Here is a 23547-nt window from a genome sequence, read left to right as displayed (position 1 = left end):
TTTCTAAACAAAAGCCAAGGTTTTCTCATATTTACTAGGTTTCTGTACTCTCATTTATTAAGGTGCTTACTGGAAATTTTTACCTAACCAAACCTTGAGGAAACATAGCATAATCTTTATATGTGGGACTTGGGAGATGGATCAGCTGTTAAAGGTGCTTGATTACAAAGTCTGCTGGCCTAGGTTTAATTCCCATGCCAGTCACATAAGCTGGACACAAAACATGGCATAAGCTTCCATTCGCAGTACTGAAGAAAAACAAAAATCTATTAGAAATCAGAGGTTCTTCCAAGAATTGGCTCTTTCAACTATAATATTCCTCCAGAATTTCTGAGAAAATGTAGACTCTTAATGGTTGAAAGTGTGGGCTATCCACAAAAATATGAAAGCCTGGATACTAGCTGAGTGAACTTGTACAAGTTACTTTACTTCTCTGTCCCAACAAAATGGGAGTGTTAATAAGAACCTCCCTCTCAGCAGTTCCTACAGCATAGGCTTGTTGCAGGACCCACATGTGTCAACTCCTGTATGGTTGGATGCCAAGAACAATGGTCTGCTTGTGGTATTTGTTATGGTGAGGATGACTGAGGATGAATAGACCTGTGACTGGACTGGCTGATTTCTGTATTGCATCTCCCTCATTGTCAATGGAGTTTAGAGACCCTATACCAACAGCACTGAGTTAACTGCAAAGAAGTCATTTCCCTGCTGAAGCTGGCAATGGACAGATGTTCTGGACCAATCCAAGGATAGAACTCACAGGCAGACACCTTCTAAAATTCCATTGCTAGGAAGTCTGAAGCTTTCCCTTTTTTATATATGTGTGTACATGCATGTACACATGCATGTGTATATGAAGGCCAAAGGAAACCTCAGGTGTCATCCTCAGGATCACCATATACCAACTTTTTTTCTGAAATAGGGCCATTCATTTGTCTTGGAATTCACAAATTAGGCTAGACAGGCTAGCTAGTCCTACCTCAACCTCCTCAGCACTGGAGTTATAGGCATGTACCACTACACCTAGAATTTTTACATTGGTTCTGAGAATTGAACTCAGGTCTTCATGCTTGTGAAGCAAACACTGACTGAGCTATCTTGCCAGTCCAAGCTCTAGCATTTTGAAGAGGGGCTGTTGCAACTCAGTGTGTCCTAGGATGAGCAACATAAACTTTTCTGGAGGTTTCTTAGACATACAGAATCTCAGGATTGTCTCAAATCTACTAACTTGGAATCAGGACCTTAACTAATTGCCCAGGATATTTCTGTACATATTAATGGTGGAAAAGCCAAGTGGAGGTCAGTGGATTCTGTGAACCTATTTTATTGCTCCACTGGACTGTACATGTTCAGTAGCTAGGACCTGGGTTTGCTTTATTTATTTATTTTTACTGTATCATTTGTATTTAGAATCACACAATATACAGTAAGTACTTGTGAAAATCCCACAGTTGATGCATGGATGAACCAGTACATAGATGACTATATGAATGGAAGGCTATAGGGCTCAGAAGATTTACTGCCTGGTTTGTGGTTCTTGGTGGATAATGCTGGGATATCACAGCAGAATACAAAATGGTCCAAAGATATCAATGCCTTTGTGGCATTTCATTTTCTGCCAAGATTGAACAAAATTGGCTTGAGAGTCTTGAAATGTTCAGTTTCCTGAAAGGGCTGATCTTGTGCTTTTTGTATATGTCAACTGTCATATTCAAGTGATTCCCCACACTTAAGTCAGTGTGACATGGCTTGTTTTGATGTACCCATGTCACCAACAGTGACCCTCATTCCTCATCTGGGTGCTCCCTCGCTAGGTCCTGAACATACTGGGTACCCCATTATGGTGGGGACAATAGCTTGTAGAGCACACCCTCTTCCAAGGCTTTGAAAATAAGAATGCCATTTGCCTATTCCTATACTGGAAAGTCATTAACAGACATGCATGTTTCTGTGCCCACTTCACAGGAAGGACTTCATGCCCTGTACAGAAAATCTGGCCAAAAGTCTATGGCTAGAGACATAGGCCCTAGCAGAGAATCACTACTGTGGTTATGCTAAAGGGACAGCATGACTTCTAAATATCTATAATTGTTCCCATAGATTAGAACTGCTTGAAGCCTTGGTCACAGAAGTTTATTACTACAATGACAGTAGTTCATGCAGACATGCATAGTTGGCAAAATTACTAAGAATAAGTGATGACTGCTTGCTCAATCTCAAACAAGACACCTAAACCACCCCCTATGGGGCTCAAGAATTGGGGAGGGGCCTGTGAAACACTGTCTTCTGGTTATGACATCACCATTACACACATGAATTCTCAGTAACTGTGGTTTCCTGCATAAGACTGAGCTTGCCAATACTTCAGCATTGATAGAGGAAGGATTCATGAGACACCCACACCTCCCAGAGTATCTAATGGCAACTAATGGTTGCTGGGAGAATTGATCTGTGGGTGTAAACTCTCCATTCCAGAGCAACTAACCTTTCACCCATAATCATTCAAACAATGATATTTTTATCTCAACAAGTTTAAAAAAAATAGGTATGAAAATAACAGGAGAATTAATAAAGAAGAAGGGTGTTAATGGGAGGTGGAAGGAGATATAAGAGGGCATTTGGGGAGAATAAGGCCAAAATGTATTATATACATGTATGAAAATGCCAAAAATGGAAAATAATATTTTTAAGTGGCAAAAGCATCTGGTGTTCATTTTCAGGGGCAAGAGACCCTGATACCCCCCTCCATACACATGCAAATAAACAAAATTTAAAAAGAAACTATATATGTGTATATATTATTACATATTCACAACACATATATAAAACAATCCATTATTGGAAAGTTTAGCAATATACATACATATATGTGTGTGTGTGTGTGTGTGTGTGTGTGTGTATGTACATATATACACATATATATGTATATAAGAATTAGTATATATACATACATATATACATATATATGTATGTATGTGTGTATATGTGTGTGTGTGTATATATATATATATATGTGTATATATATATATATATATATACTAATATTTTAATCATATTTGCACACAGATATGATATGTCATATCTAGTTTTCCTTTTGTGTTTTGGGTGAGGTTCACTATTGCTCCCTTTTGTCATAGGAATATCATCTGAGAGTGACCAAGAGGAATAGTATACTATTTTGTCACCATCCCTTTGGTGATTGGTTCAAGGATTAATGTGTAAATCATAGCTTCTTAAACTGTTGGTCACAACCCCGAAGGCTGCATAACTGAATGTAAGCATCACCAAACATTTGACAATGAAAGCATTCTGAATGCACAATGACCATAATCTGCTGGGCTCTGCTGGTGGGCAGGTAGTGCTGTCGAAGGACCAGGCCTGCTGGTTCCTCACAAGGGGTTAAGGAGGAAGAAGAGTGTAGGATGACTCAGAAACCTCTCCTAGCCAACAGAGAAAAACAACACTGAGTCGGGAGTCTTGTGGAAGCAGGAACTCACAGGAACTTGCTTTATTACTATGAACAGTTGCCTATATAATGTTGGGGATGAAGGTGGGGAATTTAGGATGGGGCGGGGTGGGGGAAGAGGTAAGAGCCAATAGTAAACTGTAACTATTGAAATGGTAATTTCAACTGCCAAGCGGAGGTGGCAGGCAAGAAGCCATTAGGTGTCTTGCTGAATCCTATCTGGCCAGAGACAGGTCGCCAAACTGTAGCTAGGCTCAAGAAGTTCCACTAGGCCTCACACCTGGGCTTTTCAGGGCCCAACATTTCCCCCTTTTGTTTTTGTAAGAGCATTAGTCACCATGGCCCCTATCTTAGGTTGTCCCCCTCTGGGGATCTTACCTGTCATTGGGTACCATTTGTTTAGCTCACTGAGCACCCAATCCATGGCCTGTCATAGGTTGTCCCCCTCTGGGGATCTTACCCATCATTGGTCAAATGGAGGGCAGAGGAGGTTGCAGTGTATCATCTGAGGAACTTAATTCTTGAGATGCCAGCCTGTGATAATGTATCTTGACCTGATGAAGTTTTATTGCCTCTAGCAGCTGGTGAATAAATTGTGCAATTTTGTTAATTACACAAGGCCTGACAGTGAGGAGAAGGAGAAGGAGAAAGAGGGGAAGGGGTTCAGGTAGAGGGAGAAGGTAGGGCAAGAAGTAATGTAAGCCTGTGCTCAGGGGATTGACCTGGAGGTCCCACTGCCTTCTCTCCAGTCTTCCTGGAGCCTCTTAATCTTGTCCTGGACAATTCCCGATTTATTGATGTAAAAGTGGCATTTTTCCTGTAAAAACAAACATATGCCTCCCTTTTTGGCTGTTAGTAGGTCTAGTCCTCTACTGTTTTGTAGGACTACCTCAGCCAGGGAATCTAGCTGTTGTTGGAGATAGGTCTCCCTCCACTATAATCAAAAGAAGTCATAGGGAGGGCCTCATTTTTAGGGATGATATCTACATCTGGGATTAAGGTGGCTGGGGCACAAAAGCCTGTCCAATTGGTGGGCAGAAAGTCATAGGCGATTCTGCCTCCACAAACATAAACCATTCCAGAAGGCAGGCAGCGTTGAACATTGGGCTCAGTTGTGTTAAAAGTACAGAAGGAGACTTTCAGCCAAGATGGCAACTTCCTAGCTGCCCTGCAAATCCCAGGGAAAGAAAGGCAAGACATTAAAGGTTTTCTGGAACTTCTTCTCAGTGGGAGGGCACGGTGGGGGTGGGGGAGAACAGTGAATCATGGATCCCCTCGCAGGCAAGTAGACCACCCCTAACACCAAATAGCCATTTCACCCACTGCAGGGGACCCATGCCCACCTCAGTGGACCAATGACCTGCAATCACGGTACCGCACACCACTGCAGCCTAACGCACTTCTGTGCCCAGATCACACACATAGATATATCCATGCATGCAGAAGCTTAAGCTGCTCTGCAAACTTGCCCACACTACTGTTAAGCGAGCCCAGTCCCACAGCAATTGCGACACAAGCCCAGAGTGTCTCTCACTTGCGCCAGCCCAGGTGTCCTCTCCTACCTGTCTGCCATGCCCACCATCCTACATTCTCCTGTGGTGGGGGGAGCACAGACTGTTTCCAGATACTGGGGTTTCCAGGGAGAGTTTGAGCTGCTTCAGGTCTTTGTCCTCAGTAACCCTCCAAGCTCGAACACAGGCAGCTTTGGCGCATTACCGCTTCAGAATTCAAGCAACTTTTGCACCAAACACAGGGGCACCACAGTTCATAAAACAAAACCTACTTGACAATAAAACAGAAATAACCACCAACAACATAGCTTGGGACTTCAATACACCATTATCAGTAATAGACAGATCATCCAAACAGAAACTCAACAGGGAAGTAAGAGAGCTAAACAAAACCATTGATCACTTAGACATAACGGACATCTACAGAACTTTCCATCCCAAATCCACAGACTACACATTCTTTTCAGCAGCCCATGGAACATTCTCTAAAATAGACCATATACAAAGACTGCCTCCACATATTTAGGAAGATCGACATAATTCCCTGCATGATATCAGATCACAATGATATATTGCAAGAAATCAACAACAAAAGACCCACCAAGAATCCCAACGGCACCTGGAAACTGAACAGCATACTTTTAAACAATAAATGGATAGTGAATGAGAAAAAAAAAAGGAAATTGCAAAATTCCTGGAATTGAATGACAATGAGAACACATCATACCAATACTCAATACAGTACTGGAAGTCCTAGCTCAAGCAATAAGACAGGAGAAGGAAATAAATGGATAAAATTTGGAAAGGAAGAAGTTAAGTTAGCTCTATTCGCTGATGACATGATTGTATATGTAAGAGACCCGAGAGACTCCATCCCAAAACTCCTGAAGGTGAATAACTCCTATAGCAAAGTAGCAGGATACAAAAATCAGTAGCATTTCTATATGCAAAGATACAGAGAAAGAAATAAGGGACATAGTCCCACTTTCAATAATAACAAAAAAACACCCAAAATACCTTGGAATAATGTTAACCAAGGGAGTGAAAGATCTATACAACAAAAACATAAAAACCCTCACAAAAGAAATTGAGGAGGACTTGAGAAAATCGAAAGACCTCCCATGCTCCTGGATAGGCAGAATTAACATTGTGAAGATGACAATCCTACCAAAGGCAATATATAGATTTAATGCAATTCCAATTAAAATTCCTACAGCGTTCTTCACAGAGATAGAAAAAATGATCTCAAATTTCATATGGAAAGGCAGAAGGTCTCGCATATCCAAACATTTCCTCAGGAAAAGAAATACCTTTGGTGGCATCACCTTACCTGATCTAAAGCTGTATTAAAAAGCCATAGTAATAAAAACAGCATGGTACTGGCATTAAAACAGAAGTATAGACCAATGGAATAGACTTGACAGCCCGGGCTTTGGGTCAAGAAACTATAGCCACTTGATATTTGACAAAGGCCCAAACAACATAGGCTGGAAAAAAGACAGCATCTTCAACAAATGGTGCTGGACAAACTGGATAACCTCATGCAGGAAACTGAAACTTGATCCACACTTTTCACCATGCACTACAGTCAAATCCAAATGGATCAAAGACCTTAATATAAGACCAGAAACTGAAATGCTAGTGGAAGAAAATTTAGGAAGTACTTTCCATGATATAGGAATGGAAAAAGACTTCCTGAACAAAACCCCAGTAGCTCACAATCTTAAACAGTCATTCAATCAATGGGATCCCATGAAGGTGAAGAGTTTCTTTACAAACAAGCATACAATATCCAAAGCCAATATATTACCCACGGAATGGGAGAAAATATTTGCGGGTTATCCAACTGATAGAGGCCTAATCTCTAGAATCTATAAAGAACTCAAAAATCTAAACATTAAGAAGTCAAACACCCCACTCACAAAATGGGACAAAGAGATGAACAGGCAATTCACAGAGGAAGAAACACAAATGACAAACCCACACTCAAGACAATGTTCATCATCCCTAATCATCAGAGAAATGCAAATTAAAACAACCATGAGATTCCACCTTACCCCAAAATGGGACAAAGAGATGAACAGGCAGTTCACAGAGGAAGAAACACAAATGACAAACCCACACTCAAGACAATGTTCATCATCCCTAATCATCAGAGAAATGCAAATTAAAACAACTATGAGATTCCATCTTACCCCAATAAGGATAGCCAACATCCAAAAATCAAACGCAAATAAATGCTAGCAAGGATATGGAGGAGTAGGAACACTCATTCACTGTTGGTGGGAACGTAGGATGGTACAACCACTTTGGAAAGCAATATGGAGACTCCTGAAAAAGCTGACTACAGAGTTACCAACAGACCCAGTTATTCCCTTATTAGGCATCTACCCAAAAACCTTAAAACCACAGGCCAGAGAGATTTGTCCAACCATGTTTGTAGTGGCTCAATTTGTAATAGCTAAGAGCTGGAATCAATCCAGATGTCCATTCCTAGAGGAATGGATAACTAAGATGTGGTATATCTACAAAATGGAATTCTACACAGCAGTAAGAAAAAATGACACAAAGAAATTTGAGAAAAAATGGGTGAGCCTGGAACAGATCATCCTCAGTGAACTTACCAAATCACAGAAAAAAAAAAAATCGCCATAGTCTCACTCATTTATAGCACCTGTGGTGTTTTGATTCAGGTTTCTCCCATAAACTTAGGTGTTCTGAATGCTAAGTTCCCAGCTGATGGAAATTTGGGAATTAATGCCTCTTGGAGAGAGTATATTGTTGGGGGTGGTCTTATGGGCTTTATAGCCAGTTTCCCCATGCCAGTGTGGGGCACACTTTCCTGTTGCTATTGTCCACCTTATGTTGGCTGGGGGTGATGTCCACCCTCTGCTCATGCCATCTTTTCCCCCTGCCATTGTGGAGCTTCCCCTTGAGCCTGTAGGCCAAAATAAATCTCTTTTTCCAGAAAACTGCTCTTGGTTCGATGATTTCTACCAGCAGTGAGAACTGGACCACAACAGCACCTAACCAGTATCTACCCAAGATACCTTAAATACCCAGAAAGCATCTCATGGACTAGACACTCTGATGGATTGGGAGGGAGGGGAGGGCACAGAAGGGGTGGGAAACAGTAATTTAGACCCAAATGGCAATGATACCATAAAATTCTACTTCCTAAAAGGCAGACATAATGGTTGAAACCTCACCAGGCCCTTATAGGAAACACCTGAACCACAAGACACTGGAGAGGGTAGGATCAATCTAACCCAAACCTTCTACATCTTCCCCTCTCCCTCTCCCTCCCTCCCTCTCTCTCTCTCTCCTCCATAACTCTTATATATTAGTTATATTCTTCCTCATTGTCTTAGTGGACACTGACCTGTGGCTCCCAGTACCAGCATGGGGCTATCATCCACAATGAGCTTTTGATCAGAGAAACCTACAAGGTTTCCTAAAAGAATGACAGATTTCTGTCTGAGTACTTGATGACCCACCAAAGGTTAGTGGTAAGACCCTATTGCTGAAGACACTATATGCAGCTGACATGTAAAATGGAACAGCATGGCTGGAAACCAGGAGAGATTCAGTCCCCAGACAGTCAGTATATCTAGTGCCAGAAGGTGCTACATGGGTGACTGGGGGAAATGACCAATATCTCTCCAAGCAACTCATGGTCTAACCTACTTAGCAACAAATAACTGGTTGTGATGCCCATACAAGTGCAGTAGTGACACACAGCCATGGTGGGGAACCAATTGCCCTTGATTTGGCTAGCTGTTCCCTTCAGTGGTATGGGACCCATAGCTGGACCTGGGAAAAAAGTCAGAATCATATCCAAACATAAACCCTCTCTCCAACATCAAGCTACCATCAATCATGAGCTACAAAGTGCCTACACATATTAAACTCTCTATAAAAAAAGTAAGGGCTATCTCCTTTGTCCTGGTGCTAACTTGCTCTCTGTTGGAGAATCTGCTTTCTCTTTTTCAGATAGATGGAGATCCTAAGGAGAGAGCCACCCCATCATACCTCAAAAGGGCCCTGGCTGAAACTAAGGAAAATTAGCGAAACAAGCAAGGGTGCTGTTTTCCTGATGAACCACATATCAGCACAAGGGGGAAGGAGACCAACACAGAGAAAAATCAACTCCTAGCAAAGTAGAGAGCCAGAGCCTCAGAGGCCCCCAACACCTCATCACTGAAGCAGACCACAAATGAACCCAACATGGCTCAGGGAAATTTTGCAGAAGAGGGGGTGGAAAGAATGTCAGAGCCACATGTTGGGTTTTCCCATGGACAAAAATTCCATGAGCTTCACACAAGTTTCTATCAAAAAACTCCTTTCTGTTACAGAGTTTTTGTGCTTTAATCACTTCTCAGTACAAAAGATTATCCCAAGGTTGGGAAACAAACAAACCCTTTGATCTCAGCAATATAAACATAAATATTATGGAATGGCCAGCTCTTATCAGTAACACTGAATGTGTATGATCTTGTTTACATGTAGGTGCTAAAGTCTTGCTGTCAAATGGCCCAGAGTTATGGATACAAGGCCAGCCAAATGGCTTTAGATATATTTTTTCTTTTTTCTTTATTATTTTTTATGAACTGTGCCCTTCTGGGCCTCAGTGCAGAAAGACTGTGTCTGCCTTAGGTTGTTCTCTACGATATTTAGGCCTTACCCATCATCGGTACATGAATTTCATCATTCATGCCCTGTCTTACATTGACCTAACTCGAGAGAATCTTACCTGTCTTTCACTACCAGCCTCTGCATGTGCTTTAAGATAATGTCTCAGGAAGCCGGGGTTGGTTCCGTAGCTGTATCCCATGTACTTCTGTACGGATATCCATAAAGGATCTCAAAAGGCATTTTATGAGTATGGGCAGCAGACACAGAATGAGCAAAAGACAAACACCTGTAGCAGCAAAGCTTCCTATCTAAGAAGTGAAAGAATTTTATGTAGGCAAGGCAGACTTAAAAGCAGATATTAAGTCATCAGTAGCTTTAGCTGTATCAAAAGTAAGATGATTATTTTATAAAGATAAAATCTCTGAATGTAACTGAATTAGATATGTCAAATACCTCTTAAATGCATTTTTCCAAGGATGTTGACTGTTGTTATATTTTTTTAGAAGTAACAGAAATCCATTGAAAATCTACATGACACTCCAAATGAGTTTTGACTTTTAACCTTAGTATGACTTTGCCCAAATATGTAGTCACATCATACAGAGTATCTAACAGGCGAAACTGTATCTAGGGTAAGGATTGAGCCCAAGATCTTAAAGGGAGGTACAGTTTGAATTTTTTCAGGAGCTACTTTAAAGCTGTGAGTATGAAGGATAGTTAGACATTAAAAGTACAAGTCTTAAGCCAAAAGCCACAGCACACTTCAGGAACTCCTGCTAGGCACACTTTGCATATCTTTTTTAGATTGAAATCTGAAACCCACCATCACACCTTAAGATAAATAATTGAATATATTGGGGGCCATTTATTTAAATTACCACATTTCACCCCTGGCTCCCAATAGATTTATAACCATCACACATTATAAATTGTTAGAAAAAATTAAAATATTTAGGGTAAATAATGTCTTTTTTTAGTTGGTCATGTGGGGGTAAGTATTCCCCCTTTTGTTTTTGAAATTGAGACTTGAGAGTTTTATTATATCTTTTAACAATAGCCTGGCCCCAGGAGTTGTATGACCTGTGGAATGTGAGATTTTCCAGGTCTGGAGAAAATCTACAAAGGCCTTGCTTATGAAGTAGGGGCCATTATCTGTTTTAATTTGATCAGGCAGCCCGAGAATGGGGAAACATTGAAGCATATGACTAATGGCATGTTTAGATTTTTTTCCCGGCATGTGCCAATGCCCAGTAGGCATGGGAAAAGGTCAGTGAGCCCAGTTACCATGAGAGGGCGGGCTTCTCTCCTGTCCCCACCTGGGTCAGTCCAAGGGGGCCATGTGGCAGTCTCCCAGGAGGTGGATTGCCCTCCAATTCCCAGTAGGGGAGGGTTGGGCACAAGGTGCCAGGAGGGGAGCCATCTATTTAAATTACCAAATTCCACCCCTGGCTTCCAATAGATTTATAAGTTTCATATACTATAAATTATACTTACTTTAATTTTAAAGGTCCCCCCGGTTGTAACCAAGTTAAGATATTAAGACTTGTAAAATTAAACAAGTTAAATAGTTCTAACATATAAAAGCATAGAGTAAACATTTTTAACTGATATAAGGCATAGCAAGGGGAGACTAAAACAATGTAAACTGAGCCACCATAACCTAAACTTAGTCTCAGTGCCTGTAATTTTAACTTGCTTGAGGTTTTCTATCTTAAAATCTTAAGTCTCAACCCGGTATGGTGGTGTACACCTTTAATCCCAGCACTCAGGAGGCGGAGGTAGGAGGATTACCATGAGTTTTAGGCCACTCTGAAGCTCCATAGGGAATTCCAGGTCAGCCAGGGCTAGAGTGAAACCCTTCCTCAGGAAACAAAAACAAATAAACAAACAAACAAACAAAAAACACCAAATCTTAAATCTCTTAATCCAATATCTCTAGCTAACATATTAGTTTATTATGAATTTAACCTTGATTGAACTTTCTGGGCCTGGGCAGCAGGATGCAGCCAGCCCTTATGCCAGTATGCCAGTTCTAACAAAGTCCCCTGTAGTCTTTTCTTCCTCTTAGAGAGCTCATAAGGCAAGCCTCGAAGTTTAATATTGTCTGTACTTAGCATTCTCAGACTCTTATCAGAATAGTCTATAAAATTTGGCTTACCACTCCAGAAGACACCTTTAGTTGTAATCACCAAGTCCATGCCTATTTCTCCAAAACAAAGGTTCCAAAAGATTAACATCCACATGGTCAGGTTCATCTCAGCTTATTAGACAGCTTTAGGTTCACTGAGATATACTTTCAGACCAGGTACAGTTATGAAGGAAGGGTATTTATTGAAGCTTAGTGATCCAGGGAAAGTTCCATAATGGCAGAAAAAGCTGGCCTGCCTTCATAGGCCCAAGTAGAGAGAGAGAGAAGGATAAGCCTTTACAAATACAAAAGCTGCAGATGCAGCTTGCTAGGACCCGTTCAGAAATACAAAAGCCGCCGGTGAACCAAAAATGAAAGAAAAGAGAAAGGGAACAGAGAGATGTTGGCAAACAAGTACAGGTTATAGAAGCAAAGTTTAGTGCATTAAATATGAAGACTGCCTTATAACTTATGAGGGTACGCTCACCCACACATGTACACCAATTACCTCCTCAATGAATGCCTTTCACAGGGCACTAGTCTACTGGACTCCAAGGGCCACATGTTAGGCGCCAGATGCGAGGCTCTGCCAGCGGGCAGGTAGTGCTCTGGAAGAACCAGGCCTGCTGGTTCCTCCCAAGGGGTTAAGGAGGAAGATGAGCATACAATGACTCAGAAACCTCTCCTAGCCACTGGAGAAAAACCACACTGAGTCGGGAGTCTTGTGGAAGCAGGAAATCACAGGAACTTGCTTTATTACTATGAGAAGTTGCCTATATAATGTTGGGAACGAAGGCGAGGACTTTAGGATGGGGGTGGCAGGGGAGGGAGAGATAAGGACCAATAGTAAACTGTAACTATTGAGATGGTAATTTCAACTGCCACGCGGAGGTTGAAGGCAAGAAGCCATTAGGCATCTTGTTGAGTCCTAGCTGGCCAAAGACAGGTCACCAAACTTTATCTAGGCTCAGGAAGTTCCACTAGGCCTCATGTCTTGGCCTTTCAGGGCCCCAAAATAATCTAATTGCATAGGTGTACTGAATCCAAGGTACTTTTGGTGGTGCTGCCCACATTCCACAAGCACCTTACTTCAGTTTTTGTCTGAATGTTACATGCACGTAGTTCTACACATGCCATCATGGTATGAATTGCCAATAAATGCTGCCTAAAGCATCACCTGAGATTTGATTTATGAGTTGTGTTTTTACTGTACATACAGAGTTTTATACTCCTATGGAAACATAATGGCTTAATTACAGAAAACAGAGTTATTTTCCTTCCATCTTTCCTCAGCATGTATCAAATTAGCATACCTTTAGATTGTTTTGTGTTAGAATGTTTAATTTCAAAAATTGCTGTTTGAGTTTCAGACTCATTTCATAAGAAAATCATGAATTTTGGCTTGGAATTAGAACAGAATTTCCAGAAACTTTTAAAATGGCCCTGAAAACACTTCTTCCATTTTGTACTATGAATTTATGCAAAGAGCCATTCTCAGCATGGATGAACATAAAATCAAAATACTGAAAATTTAGTAACTTCTGGGAACACCATGACTAATCAGCCTGTGCCAAAGATCCATATGAGTCATACCTTTATGTGCATGGTTTTGCCTATGCTCTCTGTTATGATAAACATGATCACCTTGCCTTTGGTGACTCAGTGCTGTCACTTGGTCCTTGTTACCCTGAGATACAATTAGGCTCATTGTACCTAAGTCACCTAATATAGCAACTATGGCTCCCACTGTGATGTTTTCTTATATAAAAGACCAATGATGGGGGAACTTTAAGTATGTTGGTTCTCTTCTCATAAATCTGTTTCTTATAGTCTTAGTGAAGGGCACATCTGGTCGCTCCCATTGTGGGGCAAAGATGAATTTACATGGCAAATGTACTCCAGCATTCCAAGTTCTCTGAGCTTTTTAATCCCTTAATCAACAGTAAACCAAGAGATATCAGGCAGCTCGAGCTCATTCGCAGTAGGCCATCTTTAGTTCCATACTTCAGCCAACCAATCAAATAAACTCTTGTCACCTCTTCCAACTGCATGAGTTATAGGGCTGAATCTATAATATCTGTTCAATGGGCCTATTTTCTGTAAATTCTGATTGATCTAATCTTATGTTCCTTCCTCAATCTACCCACACCTTTAAAATCCATTTCTACCCATATTCCCCATGATTCTGCCTGTACAAGTTAGAAAACTCCTGAAGTTCTTTGTGGGCATACTTCCTCTTGTGTCACACTTTCTATCTCACCTGTAAGGGCCTGCCTAGACTTACATCTGGTTATACACCTAGAGAAAAAGATGGGTGGGCACTGAGGAGCATCAGCATCTCCTTCTGATTCCTCAGACAAAGAAGATTAATTCCCTCAGGCAAGGTGGGGAGGGTAACGTAAGGTTTGGGAATGATCAAGACCATAAAAACCACTCTGAGGCAAAGATGAAAGCTCTTATTTGGGGAAAGCATGAGCTACCAGGGGTGACTCACAAAAGAGGAGCACAACCAACCTGAGTTTTCAGATAGTGGACTTTATAGGGCTTTTCAATTGAGGGAAGGTGAGGAAGGGAAAAGGACTCATTTTATTCTTCACATTAGCCATTTCAAATCGCTAGGGTGTGAGACCAGAACAGATAGGGGGGCAGGAAACCATGACCTGGGAGTATTGTTAAGCAAGGAAGGGATAAGGGCTGGGTGTTTTCTTGAGAAATGTGGATAATTCACTTCCTTGTCTCTGTCACCATCCTGCTGTCCTTGGTGACTCCATTTTGGGAGCTGTCCTAACTTAACAGGTAATACTTCAGGGTCTGGGGGTAGGGATACAACTGTTGCTAATGGAGGGGAGGCCACACCAAAAAAAAAAAGTTCTTCAGAATCTGAGAGTTCATTGTCCCCAGATTCTTAAAAGATCTTCGGGGCTGGAGAGATGGCTTAGTGGTTAAGCGCTTGCCTGTGAAGCCTAAGGACCCCAGCTGAGGCTCGGCTCACAAGGTCCCACATTAGCCAGATGCACAAGGGGGCTCACGCGTCTGGAGTTCATTTGCAGAGGCTGGAAGCCCTGGCGTGCCCATTCTCTCTCTCTTCCTCTATCTGTCTTTCTCTCTGTGTCTGTCGCTCTCAAATTAAAAAAAAAAAAAATTTAAAAAGATCTTCGCACACATTCCATCCCAAGTCATAGGATCCCACTCTTTTCCAGTAAGTGCCCTCACTTTAACTTCTGATAGCTGATAAGGCTGGGATTTGTGCTTACATTGCAAGTTAGCCAATCTTACAGTGAGAGCTTGGGTTTGGTTTTCTGTAATTTGAGCCCTGTTCTGGCTAGAGAGGGGACTCTCCTCCAGGGCACACTAAGAAACCTTCAGATCATGTATGTGGGACTTAAGCATGGAATTTTTTCCTTTGTGAGCTTCTGTTGTTCCCTCAATAGTTTGTCCAGAGATGCTAGAAGCAACCAACCAGTATCTTCATTTGTTTTACTCTTCCTCAAATATTCAAATGCTTTAAATACAGAGTTACAAAATTCCTTGCTCTTCACAAGACATGACTCAGGGTCACCAAATACATCCATCTCAGGGAGTTCTTTAAATAGTTCACAGCATGGGTTATTAGTGCCCTCCTTATTTCCAGTAAATGCATTCTCCTTATTACCATTAGGGCCTTTGGCAGCACTGAAGTTGGAGAGCCAACCCCAGATAGCACCAAGCCCAATAGAGAAACCCATCCTTACAATTGTTTCTCTAGAACCACTCCTGGTACCAAACTCTGTATTAGTCAAGGTTCTCTGGAAGAACAGAACTGATAGAATGAACTATATTTAAAAGGGAATTTATTGGATTTGCTTAAGATAGTCCAATGGCAGTTGCAGGCTCAAGAATCACGGAACCCAGTAGCTGCTCAATCCACATGGCTAGATGCCTCAGCAGTCCCATTCCAGCATTGAAGGCCTGTAGGCTTCCTGAGGAGCCACTGGTCTTCAATCCATGTAGGTTTTCAGTTGATGCTGGTCCTCAATCTATGCTAGAAGGCAGCAAGCAGCTCTGGTAGTCAAGTGGAAGGAAGGAGGCTCTTTTCATCCAGAGCTTCCTTATTTAAAGTCTCTCTGAGAGAAGCCACACACTCTGGGGGAAGGGCTCACTCTGAGGCAAGGACTTCCTCCAACTAATCCTTCCTGGAAGCAACCTTGGGATTTCTGTGGATTACTAAACAGATCAAGTTGACAACACCTTAACCACCACACTGATCAACTCTGAAAAAAAAACACTGAAGTTGTTCTATATCATTGTCAAATATTCAGCCAATTTAATTTGTTATGTAAAAATAAACAAGCAATTTGCTGCTTTAAAAAAATTTTTATTTATTTATTTATTTTTTTTTGAGGTATAGTCTTGCTCTAGTCCAGGCTGACCTGGAATTCACTATGTAGTCTCAGGGCAGCCTTGAACTCACAGCAGCTCTCCTACTTCTGCCTCCTGAGTGCTGAGATTAAAGGCATGTGCCACCATGCCTGGCTTGCTGTTATTTTGTTTATAAGTATTTTATTTATTTGAGAGAGACAGAGAGAGATAGAGAGAGAGACACAGACAGACAGACAGAAAGAGGTGGGGGTGGGGGAGAGAGAGAGGATAGGTGCATCAGGGCCTCTAGCCACTGCAAATGAACTCCAGATGCATGTGCCAGCTTGTGCATCTGGCTTTTGTGGATACTGGTTAATTGAACCTGGGTCCTTAGGCCTCACAGGAAAGTGCCTTAATCGCTAGGCCATCTCTCTAGCCCATGTTATTTTTAATAAATTGTTATATGTATACCAAATAATTGTTTTAAAATAAATTTCTTTATAATTTATTATCAGTAAATATTTGGCTTGTATACCTGAATATATACACATACATAAATATATAAAATACATATATACACATATATGTGATATATATATATTCACAAACATTTCTCAGACAAAAGATGGTCATGACTGGAGAGTTTAAGAAGCCCTGATATAAACCAAGAAACCAAGACCAGTTGATCAGAAGCTAGTAGACTTTGGGTAGAACTATGAGAAAGAGGCATTTTCTTCCTGTTAGGAAAGCTAGGATGGTACTCTGTGTGTCTAGAGTGGCCAATAGTAGACACTGTGATTACTTGGGAAGAGCTGGCTTGAAAAATAAAAAGCACATGAATGGAGTAGGTCCATGGATAGAGAGAGACAGAATTCTAATAATAATGTCTAAACATCTGAGTCCAGTGATTCTAGAAAAGCTAGTCTCCTACACTTTTATTAGAATCTTTAAGTTCCTGTTACTCTACCAATACTCCCGACGTCCCTGTTTTGATTCTGAAACATCTCCACAGGCTCATGTTTTGAACACTTGTGCCCCACGTGTTGGTGCTAGTTTGGGAGTCTATAAAACCTTTAGGAGATGGAGCTTAGCTGTTGAAAATAGGTCACTCCAAGAAGGCCTTCAAAAGTTTTAACCTGGTCTCTGGTTCTAGCCACTCTGCTTTCTGGTCCACTGTGATGTGAGTTCTCTCCCTACATGGTTTGGTCACCATGAACTCTACAGTGCATTCCTTGCTGTGATGGGCTAAGACATTCTCTGAAACAATGAGCCCAAATAAACCATCTTTCAGAATTGTTTCTGTCCAGCATATTTTTTTTTTTTTTTTTGCCACAGTGATCCAAAATTAGCTAACATATAACACAACTCTTTCTCAGTTTGCTTTTATTTTACATAACTGGATGAACCCATTGTTTTCCCTCCTTCCTCAAGATTTTTATAATTAGAACACCAAAGAAATAGATTACTATTTTAAGAAACTTTGCAACTTGACCTGTGTGTGACTCAAACTTTTCTTGCTGTGTGGCAACTATTGTCCTATGGTGTTGAATCGCTAGGTAGATGTTTAAGAGAGCAGAACTATTTATGTCTGAGTATTAGCTAAATTTAAAATCAAGGTAGAGTTATTGTTCTCAGAGATATACTACTTATTCAATGAATGTTTACTGAACTTACTAACATTCAGGATAGAATAGTGAGCAAACCAGATAAAAATATTCTTGGACCCTTAGAGTTAATAGTCTTGCATTGTTCTGGAAGGCTTGATGCCTAGAATTCTGGGCCATTTTCCAGGCCAGGTGGCATTTAGGGAGACTTTAGTCCTCTGCCTGAAATGCTTTAAGAGGATCTCACTGTACTTAAAATCTATAAACCATAGAACATTAATTCTTTATGTGTGCATACTTGTTCAAAACCTTACCCAGGGATTTATATCCCTGGGTCATGCTAGCTCATATTAGTCACACCAGTATGCTTCTCCTGTCTTGACTCTTCTCTTGTCTCTCGTCCACCTTACAGTTCACTTTGCCTGGTCAGAGTCAAATGATACTTCTTCAGAGAGTTGTTCCGTATGTACCCCTCCAAAGTGGATCTCCTTAATATAGTCTCCACAACAAATTATTATATATGTATTTATATATGGTTAGTGTGCATTTACTACCTTTTCTGTCATGTAAGCTCTGTGAGGTCAGAGATTTATGTATGTTTTGTTCAACACCAAATTTCTCAGTGCTTGGCATAGGGCCTAGGACATTGTAGAGATGTAAATCAATTTCTTGAATAACTATGTGGTTAGACCTCAAGATCTTTAGAAGTAGACTTAACTGTCTCAATCCTTTTTATGAGTCTCAGGCCTTCTAAGTCAAAGACCCTTTCTAGTTCCCTTCTTTATATGCTTATCCTAAGGTCATGCTGATGTAGCAGTCATCATCTATTTATGTAGTAGGTTAAGCTTCAGGCACCAAAGTGGGAAAATGACTACAGTCCCCGATGAGATAACAGGAACCAAAACAGAAACACCACTCTTACATCCAGAACTTCCCAGAGCTAGAATTAAAAGGAGCAGGAAGATATCCAAATATCATTAGCCCTAACTGATGGTGAATCCTCAGTATAAGTATGAGCCTAAAAGACTCAGGTTAGAAGAATGAAAGCTAATAGTGAGACTGAGAATGCAGGTAAGTGCCTGCTTCTTACTTGTTAATTTGAAATAAGATGTGTGTGAATTGGCAGTGGTTATACAGTGAGCAGCTGTATCTACTTACATGTTGCAGCCTAGCATAGAGTGACTAGAACACCAGGAGAAGAATCATCAGAAACAACAATATGATGCTAGGAGAGTCAGAGGGAGGGGAAGTTAGAGACTCTGACATCATTCTGGCTCTCAGTTTGCTTTTAGGAGAACTATGAACAGTTCTGATTCTTTCAATCTTCAAACCTGTTTAGAATTAAGGAATTATTTTTTTTCCTCCCCTGCATCTCATTTTGAAGGTTTCAAATATAATTAAACTTAAAATAATTTTACTATGGCAATCAAATATCTGCCGCCTATATTCTGTCATTAATATTTCACCACACATGTTTTAATATATTTTTTTAAATTTTTATTAAGATTTTCCATGATTACAAAATATATCCCATGGTAATTCCCTCCCTACCCACCCCAAAACTTTCCCATTTGAAATTCCATTCTCCATCATATTACCTCCCCATTACAATCATTGTAATTACATATATACAATATCAACCTATTAAGTATCCTCCTCCCTTCCTTTCTCTACCCTTTATGTCTCCTTTTCAACTTACTGGCCTCTGCTACTAAGTATTTTCATTCTCACACAGAAGCCCAATCATCTGTAGCTAGGATCCCCATATGAGGGAGAACATGTGGCGCTTGGCTTTCAGGGCCTGGGTTACCTCACTTAGTATAATCCTTTCCAGGTCCATCCATTTTTCTGCAAATTTCATAACTTCATTTTTCTATATCACTGAGTAGAACTCCATTGTATAAATGTGCCACATCTTCATTATCCACTCATCTGTTGAGGGACATCTAGGCTGATTCCATTTCCCAGCTATTATAAATTGAGCAGCAATAAACATGGTAGAACATGTATTTCTAAGGAAATGAGATGAGTCCTTTGGATATATGCCTAGGAGTGCTATAGCTGGGTCACATGGTAGATCAATCTCTAGCTGTTTTAGGAACCTCCACACTGTTTTCCACAATGGCTGGACCAGATTGCATTCCCACCAGCAGTGTAGAAGGGTTCCTTTTTTTCCACATCCCCGACAACATTTATGATCACTTGTTTTCATAATGGTGGCCAATCTGACAGGAGTGAGATGGAATCTCAATGTAGTTTTAATCTGCATTTCCCTGATGACTAGTGACGTAGAACATTTTTTTAGATGCTTATATGCTATTCGTATTTCACCCTTTGAGAACTCTCTATTTAGCTCCATAGCCCATTTTTTGATTGGCTTGTTTGATTCCTTATTATTTAACTTTTTGAGTTCTTTGTATATTCTACATATTAATCCTCTATCAGATATATAGCTGGCAAAGATTTTTTCCCATTCTGTAGGTTGCCTCTTTGCTTTTTTCACTGTGTCCTTTGCAGTGCAAAATCTTTGTAATTTCATGAGGTCCCAGTGATTAATCTGTGGTTTTATTGCCGGGGCAATTGGGGTTGTATTCAGAAAGTCTTTGCCACGACCAATATGTTGGAGGGCTTCCCCTACTTTTTCCTCTAGCAGTTTCAGAGTTTCAGGTCTGATGTTAAGGTCTATAATCCACTTGGACTTAATTCTTGTGCATGACGAGAGAGAAGAATCTATTTTCATCCTTCTGTAGATATATATTCAGCTTTCCCAACACCATTTGCTGAAGAGGCTGTCTTTTCTCCAATGAGTTTTTTTGGAATTTTTATCAAATATCAGGTGGCTATAGCTACTTGGGCTTACATCTGGGTCCTCTATTCTGTTCCACTGATCTACATGTCTGTTTTTGTGCCAGTACCACACTGTTTTTGTTACTATGGCTCTGTAGTATAGGTTAAAATCAGGTATGGTGATACCACCAGCCTCATTTTTGTGGCTCTGTATTATTTTAGATATTCGAGGTTTTTTTTGTGATTCCAAGTGAATTTTTGGATTGCTTTTCCTATTTCCATGAAGAAAACCTTTGGAATTTTTTTTTTTTTTTAAGATTTATTTATTTATTTGATTATTTGAGAGTGACAGAGGCAGATAGAGAGTGAGAGAGAGAATGGGCGTGCCAGGGATTCCAGCCTCTGCAAACGAACTCCAGACCCGAGCGCCCCCTTGTGCATCTGGCTAACGTGGGACCTGGGGAACCGAGCCTCGAACCGGGGTCCATAGGCTTCACAGGCAAGCGCTTAACCGCTATGCCATCTCTCCAGCCCCAACCTTTGGAATTTTGATAGGGATTGCATTAAATGTGTAGATTGCTTCAGGTAAGATTGCCATTTTCACAATATTGACTCTTCCAATCCAGGAACAAGGGATGTTTCTCCACTTTCTACTGTCTTCTGCAATTTCTCGCATGAGTGTTTTAAAGTTCTCATTGTAGAGATTCTTTACTTCCTTGGTTAGGTTTTTTCCAAGGTACTTTATTTATTTATTTATTTTGATGCAATTGTGAATGGGCTACTGATTTCTGTGTATTTATTTTGTATCCTGCTACATTGCTCTAGGTTTTGATCAGCTCTAACAGTTTGTTAGTAGAATCTTTAGGGTCCTTTATGTATAGAATCATATCATCTGCAAATAATGATAACTTGATCTCTTCCTTTCCAATTTATATCCCTTTTATGTGTGTCTCTTGCCTTATTGCTATGGCTAAGACTTCCAAAACTATATTAAATAAAAGTGGGGACAGTGGACACCCTTGTCTTGTTCCTGATTTTAGTGGAAAAGCTTCCAGTTTTTCCCCTTTTAGCAATATGTTGGCTATAGGCTTGTCATAAATAGCCTTTATTGTATTGAGATATGTTCCTTCTATTCTCAGTCTCTGTAGGACTTTTATCATGAAGGGATGTTGGATTTTGTCAAATGCTTTCTCTGTGTCTAATGAGATGATCATGTGATTTTTGTCCTTCAACCCGTTTATGTATTGTATTACATTTATTGATTTGCGTATGTTGAACCATCCCTGCATCTCTGGGATAAAGCCTACTTGGTCAGGGTGAATGATCTTTTTGATATACTCTTGTATTCTGTTTGCCAATATTTTGTTGAGAATTTTTGCATCTATGTTCATGAGAGAGATTGGTCTGTAATTTTCTTTTTTTGTTCTATCTTTGCCTGGTTTTGGTATCAGGGTGATGCTGGCCTCATAGAAGGAGTTTGGTAGAATTCCTTCTTTTTCTATTTCCTGGAAAACCTTAAGAAGCAATGGTGTTAGCTCTTCCTTAAAAGTCTGGTAAAATTCAGCAGTGAATCCATCTGGGCCTGGGCTTTTTTTGTTGTGAGATTACTGATAACCGTTCGGATCTCCATGTTTATTATAGGTCAATTTAAGTGATTAATCCCATTTTGATTTAATTTAGGTCGGTCATATAGATCAAGGAAATCATCCATTTCTTTCAGATTTTCATACTTTGTGGAGTATATGCTTTTATAGTATGTCCCTATGATTTTTTGAATTTCTCTGGAATCTGTTGTGATGTTACCTTGTTCATCTCTGATTTTATTAATTTGTGTCTCTTCTCTCTTTCTGTTGGTCAGATTTGCTAGCGGTTTATCAATCTTGTTTATCCTTTCAAAGAACCAACTCTTTGTTTCATTAATTCTTTGGATTGTTCTTTTTGTTTCTATTTCATTAATTTCTGCCCTAGTCTTTATTATTTCTTCCCGTCTACTGATTTTTTGTTTGCCTTGTTCTTCTTTTTCCAAGGCTTTGAGGTGAAGCATTAGGTCGTTTACTTGCGACCTTTCTCATTTCTTAATATAGGCACTTAAGGCTATAAATTTACTCTTAGAACTGCCTTCATTGTGTCCCAGAGATTTTGGTATTTTGTGTTCTCATTATCATTTGACTTTATAAATTTTTTGATTTCCTCATTGACCCATTCATCATTTAGTAGTGTATTGTTTAGTTTCCATGATTTTGTGTATGCTCTATAGCCTTTCTTGCTACTGATTTGTAGTTTATTTCCATTGTGGTCAGATAGAATGCAAGGAATTATTTCAATTTTCCTGAATTTGTTAAGATTTGCTTTGAGTCCTAATATATGGTCTATTTTAGAGAATGTTCCATGTGCTGCTGGAAAGAATGTATATTCTGCAGCCTTTTGATGAAATGTCCTGTTTATATCTGTTAAGTCCATTCCTTCTATGACCTCATTATGTCCAGTTGCTTCTCTGTTTATTTTTTCCCGGGATGACCTGTCAATTGATGAGCGTGGGTGTTAATGTCACCCACCACCACTGTGTTTGGTGTTATCTATGACCTTAGTTCTAATAGTGTTTGTTTGACGAATTTGGGAGCCCCTATGTTAGGTGCATATATGTTTAGGATTGTAATGTCCTTCCTTTGGAGTGTGCCCTTAATCAATATAAAGTGCCCTTCTTTATCTTTCTTGACTAACGTTGGACTGAAGTCTGCCTTGTCTGATATTAGGATAAAAATATGGAATGCTTCACGAATATGCGTGTCATCCTTGCGCAAGGGCCATGCTAATCTTCTCTGTATCGTTCCAATTTTAGTAAATGTGTTGCCGAAGCAAGCACACACCACACATTTTTTAAAAATTATTTTTACTTATTTATTTGAGAGTGACAGACAGAGAGAGAAAGAGGGAGATAGAGAGAATGGCCTCTCCAGGGCCTCCAGCTACTGCAAACGAACTCTAGATGCATGCGCCCCCTTTGTGCATCCAGCTAACGTGGGTCCTGGGGACTAGATCCTTGAACCAGGGTCCTTAGGCTTCACAGGCAAGCGCTTA

The 23547-nt window shown here is 40.3% G+C and overlaps 1 non-coding gene across 1 annotated transcript; it reads right to left on the bottom strand.

Moving 5' to 3' along the window:
- Window positions 1-23225: 23225 nt before the first annotated feature.
- Window positions 23226-23332, bottom strand: LOC123462421. Its single transcript, XR_006638243.1, has one exon. It is a non-coding gene; the product is annotated as a U6 spliceosomal RNA (small nuclear RNA).
- Window positions 23333-23547: the final 215 nt, after the last annotated feature.

This window comes from Jaculus jaculus, chromosome 7, assembly GCF_020740685.1.
Source record: "Jaculus jaculus isolate mJacJac1 chromosome 7, mJacJac1.mat.Y.cur, whole genome shotgun sequence".
Lineage (NCBI taxonomy): Eukaryota > Metazoa > Chordata > Mammalia > Rodentia > Dipodidae > Jaculus > Jaculus jaculus.
The sequence above is the reverse complement of the archived record's forward strand: the minus strand, read 5'-3'. Positions and strand labels throughout refer to the sequence as shown.